Source organism: Urocitellus parryii, chromosome 4, assembly GCF_045843805.1.
Source record: "Urocitellus parryii isolate mUroPar1 chromosome 4, mUroPar1.hap1, whole genome shotgun sequence".
NCBI classification, from domain to species: domain Eukaryota; kingdom Metazoa; phylum Chordata; class Mammalia; order Rodentia; family Sciuridae; genus Urocitellus; species Urocitellus parryii.
This window is the reverse complement of record NC_135534.1, coordinates 115,349,900-115,357,029: the sequence shown is the minus strand read 5'-3', so window position 1 is coordinate 115,357,029 and position 7,130 is coordinate 115,349,900. Positions and strand designations below refer to the sequence as shown.

At 40.9% G+C, this 7,130-nt stretch overlaps 1 pseudogene; it reads left to right on the top strand.

The window, feature by feature from the left end:
• Positions 1-5,723: 5,723 nt before the first annotated feature.
• On the top strand, positions 5,724-6,127 carry LOC113185325 (dolichyl-diphosphooligosaccharide--protein glycosyltransferase subunit KCP2 pseudogene; annotated as a pseudogene).
• Positions 6,128-7,130: the final 1,003 nt, after the last annotated feature.

Sequence of the window (7,130 nt, the reverse complement as noted above, 5' to 3'; positions counted from 1 at the left end):
CTTTGGCTATGAAGTAGATGACACTGGCATCTGGGAGAATCAGATGACATAAGGAAGAGAGGGTGGTACAGCACTGGAAGCCAGCTGTGGAGCAAGTGGAGCATCAGACGTCCTGATGACACCCCGACCCTGACCCCAAGCCACCTGGTAAGCATCAGCTTAGAGTTCTTTCAATTGTCACTATTTTTAGAGACATTAGAGACAGAAGCCTGGGAAAGAATGAGTCAGAAAATGGGCATTTCAGTATTCCTTGCTGCAAGTGTTGGATGAAATGAGCAAATGCTGAAGTGTGTCTTTCCTCCACCTTTTGAGATGGTCCAGACTCTCTCTGCCACTCTGGGTTCTAGATACTGATTCTCTGGAATGCCTGGGGTCATCTTGTCCAGTACTGCCCACACCCTGTGATGTGTGTGTGGGGGTGGGTGTAATGGGAGGAGTGGTCCTGAGTCTGGGCCTTTCTGCTCTGAACTAGTGAGAAAACCACAGCTTGTGTTTTCTCAGAAGCTGGTATGAACAGACTATGCACTGTGAGACACTTTAATATAGTCTTGATGTCTCCCTATGGCAGGAGAGGGGAAATTTTCATAAGTGTGACTTCCTGACATTAACGACATAATGACAAGTGTAACAGTTGTATGTGTGTGTGTGCATGCACACATGTGTGAAAGAATCATAGGAGGCTCACTTTAATACCAAAAGATTTCTTGAGAAATATTTTGCATAGATCCCAATGTGGGTCGTATGGGTCTGCTCTCAGTATTGTGATGTGATGCTAAAACAATGTCCCAAACCTTGGCCTACCTTTTCTCATCACACTGCCCACATTTCACACTAGGAGAACCACGAGGGATATCCACTATGTCAGAAGGCCTAGAATCAAAGCTCCCAGTGTCTTCACCCAGACTTTTCAATATGTTATACTAGCTTTTATTAGTATTGCTGGTCACTTTTATAAACACATTGATCTGCATGCCTGCAGCCAAAGAAATAGCTGAGGAAATAACATATTTTAAAACAAGACTTGGAGACTAAAAGATCTTTACAAGATTATTTCTTTTGTCTTATTCTTACATTCTAGATTTATTTATTTATATTTATGATGGTTTGAAAGGGAAGTTTGGATGAATTTGCTTTAATATTTTCTTATATACTTTTGGCCTTGTGACAGAAGACCAGTTCCATCCTTCTGCCCACCAGCCAGATGTTAGGTAGTCAGTCAACCAACCCATAGATGTTTATTAAGATCCTACTATATGCAAAAGCATTTTGGTAGACACTGTAAAGTTTAAACAGCTTGGTCAATTCATCTTTTATTATATATGTTATATTATACACATAATTATGTATACAATATATACATATGTTATATAATGCATATATTATTATATTATATATAATTATATATATCATATGTATGCAGGTTTTCTGTCAAGTAGCTGTTGGAGATGCATTTGTCACTTAGAAACAAGGGCAGAGACCATGGAAACTGTAAAAGTCAAGGACATTTTTCAGCCAAAATCTTTTCAATAATTCCTTGCAAGTCTTTTCCCAGGCTTTTGCTTGCTCTGTGTGACAGAGTCACCCTGCTGGGAAAATGGACCATACAGACAACCGGAATGACTTTCACAGCAGGATGTAGGATTTACGCCTGTCCCTAATAATATATAAAGTAGCTTAGGCTGAGTTCAAAGATAGGGAACATCCATCCCCGATCACATACATTTTTGAGGGTGGTGTGAGAAGTCAGGGAGGTGTGAAACGATGTTCAGGGCAAGAACATGAGAGCTGTGGCTGCGGAAAGATATGCCTCAGCCTCAGGCTTTCCAGGACTGGACATTTAACCCACCATGTGAACAAAGCTGTAACCCACTGTGCTGAGGAAGGATGAGGATTTGAAACATTTTGGGACATCCTGGCTGGCAGAGCTCTGGTATTTACAAGAGTCTGAAATCCCAGAGCACACAGTCAATAGGGCAGCTGGGTGGTGGAGCCCCAAACCTAAGTCACAGTACTGCAGACACAGTGACGGCTCCCACCGTTTGGAGTAGCAGCCTTCTTGCCCTCTCCTGCCATCCGCCTGGCCTGCCTCTGAGGCATGTTTTTCATGACTCAGAGCTTAGTCAGACACCTATCCTATGAACTCAATAGCCCTGCATATTTACTGCATAATAGCATTGCACACGTAACTTTCTACCTCAGCCTCTGAATTAATTATTCATTTTCCTGGGGTCATGTTTGGGTTGAGTCTCTATTGCTTAGTGCAGTGGCTGGCATAATAGCAGACCCAAATAAAGCTCACTCACTCTCCATGAATCAATGCCCAGCAGGTCTTCTGGAGCTGCAGTCCATGCTAAATAGGAGGCCTTCTGGGAACCTCTGCCTTCAGTTCAAATGGAAAGAGGGTGATGCATTTCACTTAATGTAGAACATCTGAAAAAGGTCCTGGGTGGGAGGAGCTCTGGAATGCAGGACAAGGAATGGCTCATTAGTGTCAGCGAAGCTTCCCTTATGTGCAAACACACACACACCATTAGCATCTGGCCCTGAAGAAGTGGGAGAGTCCAGCACATGTTGTAAAAGGCTCCATGGCTAACTTTCTCCTCATTCATAAAAATGTGATTCTTGTTCCTCTCCTAGCCATTTTGAGAACAAAGAAGTGATCCTTTGAATAATCCTATCTCTGTGTCTTTTAAAATGGACCAAATCTTCTCATTGAATCATCTGGAAGGAAAGAGAAGGGCACACACACAGACACAAACATGTGCTAGGCACAGAGTTGCTGTGTGTGTCTGCACATATGCATTTCATGTTGTATTAGTATTGGGGGGTTGCTGTAGCAAGGTACTACAAAATAGATGGTTTAAATGACTAAATTTTTTTTTCTTACTGTTCTGGAGGCTGGAATTTTGCAATCCAGGTGTCAGCAGCATTGGCTTCTTTCGAGAGCTGTGAGGGAGTCCCTGTTCCATACATCTGCCCAACCTCTGTAGCTTCCTGCATTCCTTGGCTTATAAAGTGCCTTCTTCTCTCATTTAAAGTATGTTCTTATCATGAATAATTCAATTAAGCTTCTTCTTTTCAAATCATTTTCACTCTTTACCTATCTTTGTCTGTGTCCAAATTTTCCCTCTTTATATGGACACTAATATTGTGGGTTTAGGGCTCACCTTAATGACCTCATCTCAACCTGATCAACTGCAAAGACTCTATTTCCAAAGAGGGTCACATTTGTAAACACTAGGGGGTTAGGACCTCATCATCTTTGTTTTGGCAGGGGGTACTTTGGGTTCAACTCAGGGTCACTCAACCACTGAGCAACATCCCCCGCCCTATTTTGTATTTTATTTAGAGACAGGGTCTCACTGACTTGCTTAGTGCCTTGCTTTTGCTGAGGCTGGCTTTGAACTTGCAATCCTCCTGCTTCAGACTCTAGAGTCGCTGGGATTACAGGTGTGCACCACTACACCTGGCAGAACCTCATCATCTTCTTGAGGGAAACAATTTAACTCATGACAGTGTTAAGTGACTTCTGACCACTTTAAGATGAAAGGAAGCTGAGGCGTGGAGAAGATAACAAATGTTGTGATATTATATTGTACTGAAATCAGGTCTGCTTGACTCTGATGCCTGCTTTTACATTATTTCATGTTTTGAGGAAGAAAGAGTAAGCAGAGAAGTTAGGCTGTAAAGGAGTTTGTTCACAAAAATGATCATGCCTAATCAAAGTCCCATGAAAATGAATAAGTCTATCAACTGCTGTTAAGTGTTCCTCTTGTTTTAGTTTATTTCAACCTCAAGGTTTGTTTCAAATTAAGATGAACACTCTTGGTTCTAGCAAAACTTGTCCATGCTACAAAAATATGCACAGCACCTGCCTTGGACCTAGGAATATTCTGGGAGGTAAAGCTACCACAGCAAATAATAGTATCCCTGCCACAAGTCTTACATTCTAACGTGCTGAGTCAATAACAATGAAAGCACTCATTTATATTCATATCATCTCTATTGATTTACTAATGATAAAAATGTCAAGTGATGAAATAAATAAAGCCTGTAAGCAAACAGGAAATTCCTGGGAATTGTAAGAGAGCCTAGTTGGGAAAGGGATCTCTAGTGAAGGAGTCCTAAAGAAATGGCAGTAAAAGTCATACCAGTAACTAAGCAAAGAACATTTCAAACAAACACTGAGAAAGAATGCAAAGGCCCTGGGGCAGAAGTGTGCTTGGCAACTTTGAGGATTCCAGAAACAAGATGGAATGAGCCCTTGAACATTGATTTAATTTCCAGGTAAGGGCCACCCAAGAATAACAAGTCTGTTTAGCCTAAAAGTCAGGTCAGGAAAATGCAAGGCAAGTTTGACAGAAGGAGAGGAATCACACAGGGCATAGAGAAGAGGCTATAAAATAAGGAAAAATAACAATAACCAGGACTATCCTCAGTCATTAGAACCAGAATATTAAAAACATCTGTGTGTTTTCTGTCTTAATCCCGCCCACAAACTAATATGGTCATCAAGATTTGCCAGTTTTGCTCTGAACTCTTTCTCCAATCCGTCCACTCTTCCTGGTCACCCACCACTGCCCTTGCTAGTACAACTTGGGCTGCCATTCATTTCTCCAGTTGACTCCTCACATAGTCACCTCTAATTTTCTTAAATGTGGTTCTATTCCAGAAACACCACTCTCTGCTCCCAAAATAAAAACTCATATCCATTCTGAACAATTTTGAACCTGTGCTCATTACTCTGGCCTGCAAACCCAAAGTCTCAAGAGTATATATAAAGAACTCAAAAACTTAACACCAAAAACAAAAACAAATCACCCAACCAATAAATGGGCTAAGGAACTGAACAGACACTTTTCAGAAGATATACAATCGATCAACAAATATATGAAAAAAATGTTCAACATCTCCAGCAATGAGAGAAATGCAAATCAAGACTACTTTTAAGATTTCTGGGGCTGGGACTGTGGCTCAGTGGTAGCACATTTGGATGGCATGTGTGAGGCACTGAGTTTGATTTTCAGCATCACATATAAATATGTAAAAAAAAAAGGCCTATCAACAACTAAAAAAAATTAAAATAAATAAACTACTGTAAGATTTCATCTCACTCCAGTCAGAATGGCAGTTATTAAGAATACAAGCAAAAATAAGTTTGGCAAAGATGTGGGGAAAGAGGCATAATCTTCCTTTGCTGGTGGGACTGCAAATTAGTGCAACCAATCTGGAAAGCAGTATGGAGATTCCTTAGAAAACTTGGAATGGAACCACCATTTGACCCAGCTATCCCACTCCTTGGTTTATACCCAAAGGACTTAAAAACAGCATACCACAGTGACACAGCCATATCAATATTTATAGCAGCACAATAGTTAAATTATGGAACCAACCTAGATACCCTTCAATAGATGTATTAATAATTGAATACTACTCAGCATTAAAAGAGAATAAAATCCATTAAAAGAATAAAATCCCACTTCATGCCCCCTTGACCATGCTTCTCTGGATGCCATTATTTGGTCCAATAATTGGTGTTTAATTGAACAGTCCAAGTACTATCTTTCACCTGCACAGTTTAAATGAAGAATGAGAGAGATTGTGTTGTTTTGTTTTTTTTTTTTTCTGGAGTGTGGTCTATAACTTGTGCCTTTCGGAGGGATCATATTGTTAACAGTTTGGTTTGAAGAATTAAGAAAGCCAGTGAGCATTGCCAGGGCACGATGGTGGTGGGTACTGGCAGCTTGCTGGCTCTGTTCTCTCTCCTGTCCCTGCTGCTCTTCACAGGGATGCAGATGTACAGCCACCAGCTGGCCTCCACCAAGTGGCTCATCATCGAGGGGGGCCTGCTGGGCTCCGGCCTTTTCTTCTCTCTCACAGCCTTCAATAATCTGGAGAATATGGTCTTTGGCAAAGGATTCCAAGCAAAGATCTTCCCTGAGATTCTCCTCTGCCTCCTGTTGGCTCTCTTTGCCTCATCCACTGAGTCTGTGTCACCACCTGCTTCCTCTTCTCCATGGTTGGTCTGTACTACATCAACAAGATCTCCTCTACGCTGCACCAGGAAAGAGCTCCAGTCCTCACATCAGCCAAAGTCACTGGCAAGGGCAAGAAGAGAAATGTCTAATAAAGTTGATTCTTTGTAAAAAAAAAAAAAAGAAAGAAAGAAAGACAAAGAAAGAAAAGAAAAGAAAAAAGAAAGCCAGTGAGAAGAGAGATAAAGAGGAAAAGAGCGAGGGGCTGGGGGAGGAAGAGCCATGCAGATATGTGTAGGGGGACCATATAAATAAAAAAGAGCAGAAGTGCATGATAGAAGCAGACTCCTGACAACATTTAAATCAAGAGCTTCAGTACATTCCAGTCCTCAGCTGCTTCACTGTGCATGAATTTTGTGGGACCTCCTTCTGTTTTGGTCTAATTTGGATGAGTTTCTGATAATGTGCATCTATAGTTTCAACCAGGTCAATCATTCTTTCAATTTTCTCTTCATCCTAGGATCTGCCACCAGGCATTTGAGGTGACAGTTTGACAAATTGGTTGACATCCTTTTTATACTTGATAGTAATGTCTGTAATATGCATATTTTGTCTAGTGACGTTAAATTTATGTTCTTAGCCTTAAATTTCTTCAAGTCTATTGTTTGTTATCCTGAAATAAGACAGTAGAAGGAGTCTAATTCTAGGTTCTGCAGTTATGTTCTGCTTTAGGGAAATCTGATCAAATTTCAAAGGACTCTTTTGGAAATGCTTATGAGGGCATTGGATAACTGACCAAAAAGAGAACACAGAAATGCTTAACTTTGAAATGCTATTGTTCACTTTCAATTGAAGAATCGATAAATGTAAAGGACATCTGAAATGATAATTTGTGCAAATTTAAATGTGCACACAAATTTCCACAAGTACAGTTGGCCATCCCTACCTGTAGGTTCCACATTGTTGTGGTTTGGATGTGAGGTGTCCTCCAAAACCTCAAATGTGAAACAATGCCAGAAGGAGTGGAGGAGAAATGATTGGGTTGTAGCCTTAATATAATCAGTCAATTAGTCCCCTGATGGGGATTAACTGAGTGGTAACTGAAGTGGTACAGTGTGGCTGGAGGAGGTGGGACCTGGGGGCATAGCTTTGGTG